The 10534-nt window shown below is 38.6% G+C and overlaps 1 long non-coding RNA gene across 1 annotated transcript; it reads left to right on the top strand.

The window, feature by feature from the left end:
- On the top strand, positions 1–10317 carry LOC128851737 (uncharacterized). Its single transcript, XR_008449158.1, has 4 exons — positions 1–71; positions 4386–4493; positions 5862–5946; positions 9551–10317. It is a non-coding gene; the product is annotated as an uncharacterized LOC128851737 (long non-coding RNA).
- Positions 10318–10534: the final 217 nt, after the last annotated feature.

Genomic DNA, 10534 nt, shown 5'->3' with positions numbered 1-10534 from the left:
TTTAGACTGTAAGCTGTGTGTGACAACGAGTTTTTGCAGCTGTGAATCCCCCACTTGGCTGAGGACTCGAGGTATTGCTATAATGCACTCATTTCAACATCTACTGTGTCGCATGAAATTAGCTACTTAGCAGAGCATTTTATAGTTAAAAGTAAAATTATATATGTTCAGAAACTTCCTTCTGTTTTTAATTTGTTTGACTGGGTAGTACCACATTCATGCAAATTTGCAGAAGCAAAATATGGCAATTCCTCTTCATAAACTTGTTTTTATTACTGCCACAAGAAGTAATATCTGCTTACACTTGATAAGTCATTCTGCAGAATAAGATGATGCTGGTTTCATGCCACCACAGGTTAAAATAAAGGTTCGTTTAATGGCTTTAACCCTTTTTTCCAGCGTGTAAGGCTAGCTTCACTGTAGAGGTGCCATGCTTAGGAATTCTTCACAGTTAGGTGGAAAAAGGAGGCTAACTTATGATTCTGCAAAATTAAGGTAGTGGTATATTGATTATTCTATGTGTTGTATTGATTATTCTATAGGTAAATAGTTTGACTGTGGTGCACTGCAATGGGGATTGAGAAGCATCAGAAATGGGAACAGGAAGCTAATGGTCTTGACAAAAAACTAACAGTTTACTTGTTCCAATACACATCCAATATGTGAAGCAATGCCTACACAATGTCAGGTGGCAGGTCCTGTCTAAAGGACTGCTAAAACACAGCAATTAACAAGGAATCAGTTAAGTGATTTGCTTGGAAAGTAAGTTCACTATTTTTGCTATGAACTGTTTGCATGGGGCATTCTATGCACCCCCATAGTTAAACCAAAGGATGATTTTAAAGACTCCATTGCACATGTTAAAAAAAGTGTTGGTAAATGCCATGCATTTTGCCTTAAGAATTACTGTATATGGCTGAATACACCCACATGTTTGCACAAACACCAGTAATAAGTCTGCACACAACTTTGCATGTCTTTTTGCATATGGTACTTGGCAACTTCAAAAGAACTGTTTCTAGGAGTCTTTTCCTATATTTTCTTATCTAACATGTCTTGTTTTAAAACTGGGCAAGAGTGCTAATATTAAAAACTGCAGCCAGCTGGGGCAATCTACAGACTGCAATAAAAAGCTGTTTACACAGAAAAGAATAGTTTAGCTAGTAACTCTATAAATATAGGTGAGAAATGGTTTGCACTCTCCCTACAAAAGCTGTTTTTTAGTAATAATTTTAAAAGCCATGTTAGTACATCTTGGTTAGTTGCTTGGCTTGCAGAATAAGTCCTGTATAGAGTTATGAAAAGTAAGAGAGATGTTGGAACAGTCCCTGGAGTAATGAAAGGGCACCTATAAAGCTCTTATCCTAGAGAAGCATCACTGGGGAGAAAAAATGTACGATTTGGAAGATACTGTCTGGACAGAAAACAAAATCCTTAGGCTGTCAGAGGGGAATCTGAGACAGCTGGAAAGCCAGGGTTGCAGCAAAAGTCCTGCAGTTTGTTTTGTGGATCTGGTATGCTTATCAGCAACGTAAAAAAAAGCCCTTCAAAAATACTGAGCTGTCAGAGGAGCCTTACGAAAGAGCCACTCATGTGCCTGTTTGCTGGGAAGCCAACAGTTGTGATGGGCTGCATTAGTCTCTGTTTATGAGGACAATAACTGAGGCTAACTCACTTTGACATAGCTTTGGAGGATCAGGATAAAAAGCATCGGTATAACTTTAAACCTCAGACAAACCTGAAATAGAATCATGGATAAAATTATCTCCATCATGTTCTTCAGGTCCAAGTCAGTTGTTTCACTTTTACATGAACAGTAGTAGATTTTATAAAAAATAATAAAAATTATTGCAATAAAGAGCATTCCATAAAGAATTAATTAGATCATGAGGTATCTGATGGCTTGACCCAGTGTGTCCTCACCTGGTATTTAGAGTGATTCAATCTGCTTTTAGAAGAGAGCATAAAAATGAAGTGGGCAACTCTGGTAGATCAACATACAGCCATGTAATTACCATCAGACTTGACTGTTATTTTTTTATCACCTATGAAATTTTTGCATGTGAAAAGGCCTAACAGAAGACTACTAGTTAAGCAATTTACATGTGAAATAGCTGTAGACTTTCTTTATGCTATTGATACTAAGTAACTGCATTTAATGAGTACTTCTTGTTTGCCCGTGAAAACATTTATCTGTTTCCTTCAGGAAGCAACTATAAGGAATATTGTAAATTTTTCTAAGCTAAGAATTTATCTGAACACGGCACTAACAGCGTGATTTTAAATCAGTGAACTTAAATCAATGCGGTTCAGCTCTAGCGAAGGTGAACCAGTAAAGCCTGCATCAATGCCACCAAAACAATGCCCAGTACAAGACATGGTTATTTATATAAATCAATAAGCAGTATATGTTAACATCATGTACTTCTAGATCATGCCTTCCCAGCTTCCTTAGTCACATCAATAGGACAAGAAACAGGTCTAAAATGTCTAAAATTGACTAACTGTACATATATTTAAAAATGGGTGAAGCATTTCTTTTGATGCTGGATGGTGTTCTGTTTTAAAACACATCACATTGCAACTGAAGTAGTACACATGTAAAATAGATGAAAAACTGGTAAGTGAAACCAAGGAGTGACTATTGGTAGGAAAGAATCATCAGGTGGGGCTGTCTCCACTACCAGCAGAGTTCAGTAGTGATTAGCATGAGTCCTGCTGTTGCTCAATTTCATAGAACCATAGAATGGTTTCAGTTGGAAAAGACCTTTAAGATCACAAGTCCAACCATTGATCCAGCCCTGCTAAGTCCGTCACTAGACCATGTCCCCAAATACGACATCTACTCATCATTTAAACACCTCCAGGGATGATGACTCAACCACTTCCCTGGGCAGCCTATTCCAATGCTTGACAATCCTTTCAGTAAAGAAATTTCTCCTAATATCCAACCTAAATCTCCCCTGGTGCATCTTGAGGTCATTTCCCATTGTCCTGTCACTAGCTACCAGGGAGGAGAGACTAATCCCCACCTTGCAACAACCCTCGTGAGCAGGGTGGAAGTAAATAGAGACTAACCACAAGGACAAAACAGTTGTTCAGAGGGGTTTAACTTGAGTGTGTTATTCTTGTTCAAATAAAATGTCTTAATATAATAAAAAATAAACTGGTATGTCTCAACAGATGTAATTGATTTTGTAGTTCTTGAAGTCTTCGAGGATGGATGCTTTTCTGGACGTTATCTTTCCATCAAACGTGCATTATGTATACTCTGTAAATACTATATAGGTAGGAAATAAGACTCAAATCTATTAGAAGAGTCCTTTCTAGTGCTGGCTTTTATGAGTCCATTTGTAACCAATGAAACTTCTGCACATTGGCCAGGCCAAAAAAAGCATTTTTTTTTATGTCACCTGAGTGCTCAGTGCTGTTCTTTCTGCATGACTGTGTTGAGCATGGATTAGGGTCCCAGTTCTGCTGGAGCACTGACATATACAGAAGTGTTATTGGGAAGAATCACAGGAATTCCTGCAAACAGACTGTTAAGGAAGCCTACATGCTTCTTTCAGGTCAACAGCTTTGATTGCAGTGTAATTTTTTTGCCTGAAAGTTATACTGATGCAGTTCCTAGTGTGGATGTAGATATATTGGATGCCTTTATATGAGGGCAATCTTTTCCCTTTCCGATTTGGGAATAAACTAGACTAGCTTAAACCTTACAAGTTGCAAAACTGCTTCTATGTGAATAGCGTTATAGCACAAAGGATTTCAGTGCAGCTGTTGCCTTGCTTTTGTTTAGGCAAGGTCCACAGTTCTCATGCTGCTGAAAACAGATGCCTTGAACTTTCGGTTCATTAAGTGGAAAGATAACCAAGGCACGGAGTCATACCATTTTAAGTTTCCTTGGTTGTGTGGTACAAGGTGTGGTAATGCTGAAGCTAATACTAAGTTATTATTCAGTATTTAAGTACGTGAATCAGACAGAACACAGCTACCACTATGCCAATAAATTTACTATTAGTTAAATGCCTGTTTTCCAACATTTCTTTTTTTGGGGTGCGTTTGAAAATTTGGGCAGAAAAATTTTTACTTTCACATTTGTGGCTACTAAGAAAGTTTCAGCTCATGAGCTTATTTTAGGTGCATTTTGAAATCTTTATACCCTTCACTAAGCACCAATTAGAAATTGAAAGTGAAGAATAGTAAAGATTATTTTTTCCACATATTTCGTATGATTAATATAAAAAGTATGTGTGACAGAAAAGGATTACAGACCAATAGCACCACTTCCCCTGTAATCTTTATCCCTTTCCTGACTAAGTGCTATCTGCTAATACAAATCCCCAAGATCCTGACCTCTCTTTTTTGCTTTGCTTCCCTGCAAGCACGGTGGAGGAAATGATTCCTGTCACGTAGCCAGAGGGGGCATATTTACATGGCTCCACATGATGTGATGAGGAAATCCTGTTGCAGAGAATTCAGGAGGAAAACAAGTAAGTTGCTTGTTCTGCTCCTCTTTTTGGGAGTCTTGCCTCCGCTCCTCTACAGGTTTGCTTCCTGTATTGCCACTTCTGTAACTTTATCAATACAGATCTCCTTGTTTCATAATTTTCTTTCTCCATTTTTGAAAATGGAGGTTTTCAGGACATTATTCTCCTTCTTGATATCTTGCCTTATACTAAGGGATTATGTTGTCTTCTGTGGAGTTTTGTTTTGCAGATTTTGCTTGTAGTAATATTTTTTTGTTCCTTTGCTGATCACCTTTAAGCTCTGCACCAAAGTAAGGAACCTCTGTAAGTGTTGTAATTCTGTTCTTTTCTGGACTAGGGAAAAAGCCTCCACCACAGATGGGGCGCATTATAATTTCAAATCCTAAAGCATTCAAATAGCTTTGGCTGTAGCCTAGAGGTAACCAGACATAGAAGAGTATAATGTTTGTTTTTAAACTCATTTAGTACATATACAGTACAGTAACTAATATTTTCTAGATTATATTATAAAAAGTATATGGAAACTTGGTGTGAGAGCTTGCTTTCGTCTACTAAGTCAATGCCTACAAACCTGAATTCCCTTCTTTACTGGCTCCGAGATATGTAATCATCAGTGAAATCCATCAGTTGACTCGAAAGGAAACATTTAGCAAATGTGAGACCTTGTGTAAAATCAACATGGAGCTTATGCAATAAAACAATTTCAGTAATTGTTCATGATACTAAAAGCTACAGAATGGCTGTTAAGAAAGCACAATGCATGTGAGTGTCATTTTGCAGCTTCAAGCTAGGAATAAGCTCTGTCAAGGGCTACCTATTCCTTCAGCTGGCTATCACGTCATATGTGTTTAGAGCTGGCTCTCATCGAACACCACAAGATTGAAAACAAAAGAACTTTTCCACTGTAGCATTGGTTTTGGTCTACAATACTGCATGTCAAAAGCTTTAAGCTTGGGTCTAGTACTACAATTTCTAGTTTGGAGAGTGGGCAAGAGCCTATTTTTAAAAGCTGTGCTTTCAAGAGAGGAGTTTATATAAAATGAAAAGTTTTACGTTTTATTCCAAACCTGTAATTCTGCTTGTATGTTTTGGTCTGTGTCTGCCATTTGTACAGTCTTTCAAAGGACATGGAAGGGACACAGTAAGCCCCCTGAGATTACATAAAATTTACCAAGATCAAATGATGATGCTATGCTCTGCCTTTTGCCAGTCTCAGGGTATGGAGAGTCAGATCAAATTTCCTTGATTGACATCTCCAGCACGGCACAATTCAGAAATATAAAGAACTAATGGTCAAAGACTTGTTATATCAGTCAAAGAGATTGCGCACTAATTATTTGCTTATTTATTTAGTATTTTTCTTCTTTCCAGTAATATTGGAGTTTTTCCAATGCCAAAACCATTTTTTATATACCTAAAGATATTTGGGCTGAAAATCCGACATCCTGTGTTTAAGGTAAGAATTGCTAGAAGGATAGATACTGCTGCAGAACAACTGAGTTCCACAGTATGAAGGTATACAATCTTGTGGAATAGAAACCTGCTGAATACAATGGATTTTTCAAGAGAAAAAAACACTTCTTCTCCTTAAAAATAGTAAAAAAATAGGAAGGGCAAATATACTAATGATTCTGCAGTACAGCTCTTTCCCCCTCTTTACATACAGTGGAATGTAAGCAGAGTGGAGTACAAGAGCAAAAGACAAGAAACATTAGATGTATAAACCTTTAAGTATTTCTTATTTTATTGAAAAACCATGAAAGACTCAATAAATTCAAACTTCCTGTTGCAAATTTTTGTTATATTGACAGATTTCTGTATCTCTGAGTGTTAATGAAGCTCAGAGATGAGGAAACAATTAAAAAAGACAAGCATTACAATTCTGGTCCTGGCTTACAATTTTGAAGGAAAAAAGAATCTAGTATAATTATGGAATGTGAAGTTGTCAGTGATTGCAGGATCAGGTTTCTTTCCCCTCACAGTTTACTTTCAATAAGTATGTTGATTAGTAAACACCTTGAAAAATCCTGCCTTGAATAAGAAGCCATCACTGTGAAAAGGTTGAGCAACACTGCTTCTAAATACAGGTCCTTGATTATCGGGTCTGTGATTTGGGTGTCACACGTTGTAGGGGCATGGGACCAGGTCTTTGCAGCTGCCCACCTCTGGGCATTGTCCACGTGGCCAACTACCCCATGCATAGCCCTTAGCTTGCTCAGCAGTGCTGTGAGACAGCAATGTCTGCAGTGATGCTGCTCTAGTAGATGAGGCACTGCAGGATACAACATCTGCACGTAAAAGTAGGATGAGAGCTGGGGGGCACACACTGCTGATGTTTTAAAGCTACATAGTTTATAGATTTGCTCAGTTAAGTTACAAAAAATACAACATCTGCGTGTTTGACTGCTACTTTATGAGAGCATCGATTTTTAAGAGGGTTTTATGAAGTCTTCATCCAGGCAAACATAGTTATTAGATAACGTCTATCTAGTTTTAAAAGGTAAAGAAAAACTCAGTAAAGTAATAAAAATATGCAATAATAAAAACCCTTAAGGATTTAGTGTGTGCGAGTGGAAGGTTTAGGTTCATTTTTGACTGACAGGAAGAGAGGGAACTGTGCATCTCTAACATGAATCATTGTCCCTTGCTCATCATAAAGTTTAATTTTCAAGTAGTTTAGCCTAAGATTACAGAAAGAATTCCTGGTTCCACTCTAGATGATGTTGATGAGACAGCTGTAGATTTAAGGTTCATTAAAGAATTCTTATTCACAAAATTGTGCACTTGCCTGTAATCACATATTTAATACTTGTCGAAGTGAATGGGATTTAAAATTGTTCTTCAGTCCTTTTGTTTTCAATGGAACTTTAATATTTTCTTCAACTGTAAATTTCCTTAACTATTATTCTTAACTGGAGACATTCCTATCTTCCTGCTCTGCAGGATCAGCTTCCAGGTCATTCCCTGGTTGCAGGTTCTAGACTCCCAGGTAGAGGGGGCAGAGAGAGACGGGATCTGAATGGTAAGCAGGCTGAAGTTCTACTGCTTCAGTTTGCTTTATAATGGGATAGACACTATATGTACCACCAGGGGTACTGTATATGCATGTGGAAGAAGGTCTGGAGTCTCCCTGGTACATCAGTTTCTGAATTATCACTCATGTGGCACAGGCAACAAGTTTTGCACCTTGGTTTTCCTGCTGTAGATAAAATTAAATGCTTTCCCCTCTGCTTTTCTACAGATTTAGACAGAGGGAGGATTGTTTCCAGTATTATTTTTCTTCTATGAGTGCCTTTTAGGAATAAATACTAGCTGGGATCTCATAGATGATTTTCAGTTATTTATCCTCAGCATCCTCTTGGCCCTCCTGTGTTTTCTGCTTTGTAAGGAAATTTTCCATTTTGTACATTCAGCTAAACATCCTCAAAAGCATGTTAGAGAGTAAGATCTTAATATTTCATTTTAGGAGGTTTTATAAAGAATTGTAATGATGATTATTGTTTACTATTTTACTTAAAGGAGAAGCTCTGTTCAGAGACAAATAAAACAACTTGTTCGGTATAACTGGTCAAATGACATTCCAGGACACTAACGTCACTGGGGATCCCTAGTGACTGAACCTTCAAAATGTTTCACTTCTCTCTGTTTATTTAGTGACAGAAAATGTGAAATGCTTTTGCCAAATTATTTGGAAGAGGCTTAACATTGAATAATCTGAATTTTCTGACTGTGTTTTCATTCCCTGTGAAATTCAGTATCAGAACCTAAATTTGTCTAGCCACAGAATAGGAAGAATAAATAAATCTGTAGTGAAAATATCTGATTATGTATTGAATATAAGGCCAAGATAGAGAGTCATGGGGTAGCCAAAGAGGAACATAGGTAAATGAATTTTATCTATGGAGTAGATATCAGTATGGAAAATAAAGAAATTATATCTTTATTGCTACCTCTCAAATAGGCGATAGGTAATTTTTAAATACCAAACAACCAGTTTGTTGGGGTTTTTTTTCTGGTTTTAAAAAAATATCTCTGTATCACTGGAGAAAAAATATAGTTTAATTTTTATATTTCTTAGAAATGTGCTAATTTGTTTTTTGGTTTGTGGTTTTTTTTTTTATTTTGGAAGGGATGAAACATTATACCAGCAATGCTTGATTGTTATATTGCTTAAACATTGGAAAAAACATCCCTGTAGTTTATCTTAACTTACAAAACTAGTCCAAGAGCTAGAGTTGTGCAATATTTAAGCTTACAGTCAGACAGAGATCAACCTGACACTAGGTACATTGCCCAAAATATTTTTGCTAAGGAGTTGTGCTCTATTATTTAGGAATGAAAAGAAAATAAACCTCAAATTGCTCTATAAATGTAAGTAGATACCACTGTGCATGACCCTTGTTTATCCAGGCCCAAGCATTCATGTCTGTCCTATGATCTTTGTGGTGCATTAAAATGTCCAGCTAGATCCATGGTGCCGTTGTGCCTTCCAGATATTCTTGTCACCCTGGTTTACAAAAGTTCTGTTAGCACAGAAAAACACTTATCTACACCGAGGTCAGTCCAGAACTGAATATGCCACCTACAGAACTCGCTCTGCCACCTACAGAACTGGATCTGCTTGACCTTTGCCAGTACAGCCTTTCCTTGTCACTGGAAGAGTAAACTCAGGGTCTTGGAGGATTTGTTCTTCGTGAGTTTTCCTCAGGACCTGACTGTACTTCCATGTGGTGAGTGCTTACTTTGCAAAACTAGCAGTCCACCTGAAGGCACAAGAACCAGAGACCTGTGGATTCCCTCTCTTATGCGCCAGGGGACCCCACCTGGTACCGCTGTTAAAAGTATACCCAGCCAGAGCTGACCAGTGTCAGGAACATGGTTGTGAACACCTCCCTTAGGTTTATATGCAGGGTAAGCATGGGGTAGCTGAGACTCCGAGTGTGAGTCCGAGTGCAAGTCCACCTCAGGGTAGCAAGTCAGGAGATGAATGTGCACTATTTCTGGCAAGAGACAAAATGTTGTTATTCAGTTCCAAAAATAACTGTTCTTTTCTCTCACAGAGGCTGAGGTGAAGAGTCCCTGTTGCTGCAGAAAGGAGCCTCTTTGCAGGGTCCATGTCCCAAGACGTTTCAGAAGTCATACCAGCTGCTTTTGACAAAAGATTTGCTGAAAAACTCTTGAATAGCATGAAGTGGGACATTTAACAAGAAAATAGAACAGATCTTAGGCTTAGCAAGTTTCCATTTTTGGCCCTCTGAAGAAACCTCCCTTGTCTGCAGGAACAGTCATGCCCACTCACCTCCAAGAGCTCTGCCGAGGCGTCCACTACCCTCAGATGCCTCCAGCAACACCACAGGGTCTTCCAGGGAAACCAGGACTTACCTCTCTCCTGAAAGGTTTTCCCAGCCCACTTTGTCTTCTCTGATGGTCCAGTAGGAGCTTTAAACCCTCAGTTTCCCACAATGTTTAGCGGGATGCCATCCTTAAGGTATCCCAGGTCAAGTGCTCTGCTCTATGTTTGACCAGTGCATGAAATACTGGTCCAAAACCTGCTGCCCTGCATTACCTGTGTTCTCTACCTATCTTCTATATGTCCTTGCTCTCCAGAACAAGACTGATTGCCTGAGAGGACTCTCACGTTCCCAGGAATGCAAGTGTCATGGTCGTGCTCAGGAGAAGAGGACTTCACCATGGCTAGGACACTTGCAGAAGGCCAGTGGAGGAAGAGGAGTGTGGTGAGGATGAGCATTTGATAACAAGAGGCATTTACAGTGGTGACTGGAGTTGAGCCGCGTGGTAGATACAACACAATATTTTGTATTCAGATAAAACCACAGGTGTAGAGTTGTCTCTGTCTGATTATTTGTGCATCTGGGCTACAAGTGAGGCTGGTGTCTGTTTAAGATGGTCAGCTGGTTAGAATAAGCTCTGATGATTTTTATTTTCTTTTGGACTGGGACAGGGAAGGGAAGGGAAGGGAAGGGAAGGGAAGGGAAGGGAAGGGAAGGGAAGGGAAGGGAAGGGAAGGGAAGGGAAGGAAAACA

This window comes from Cuculus canorus, chromosome 3 (genome assembly GCF_017976375.1).
Source record: "Cuculus canorus isolate bCucCan1 chromosome 3, bCucCan1.pri, whole genome shotgun sequence".
NCBI lineage: Eukaryota > Metazoa > Chordata > Aves > Cuculiformes > Cuculidae > Cuculus > Cuculus canorus.
This window is presented reverse-complemented; position numbering and strand designations above follow the sequence as displayed.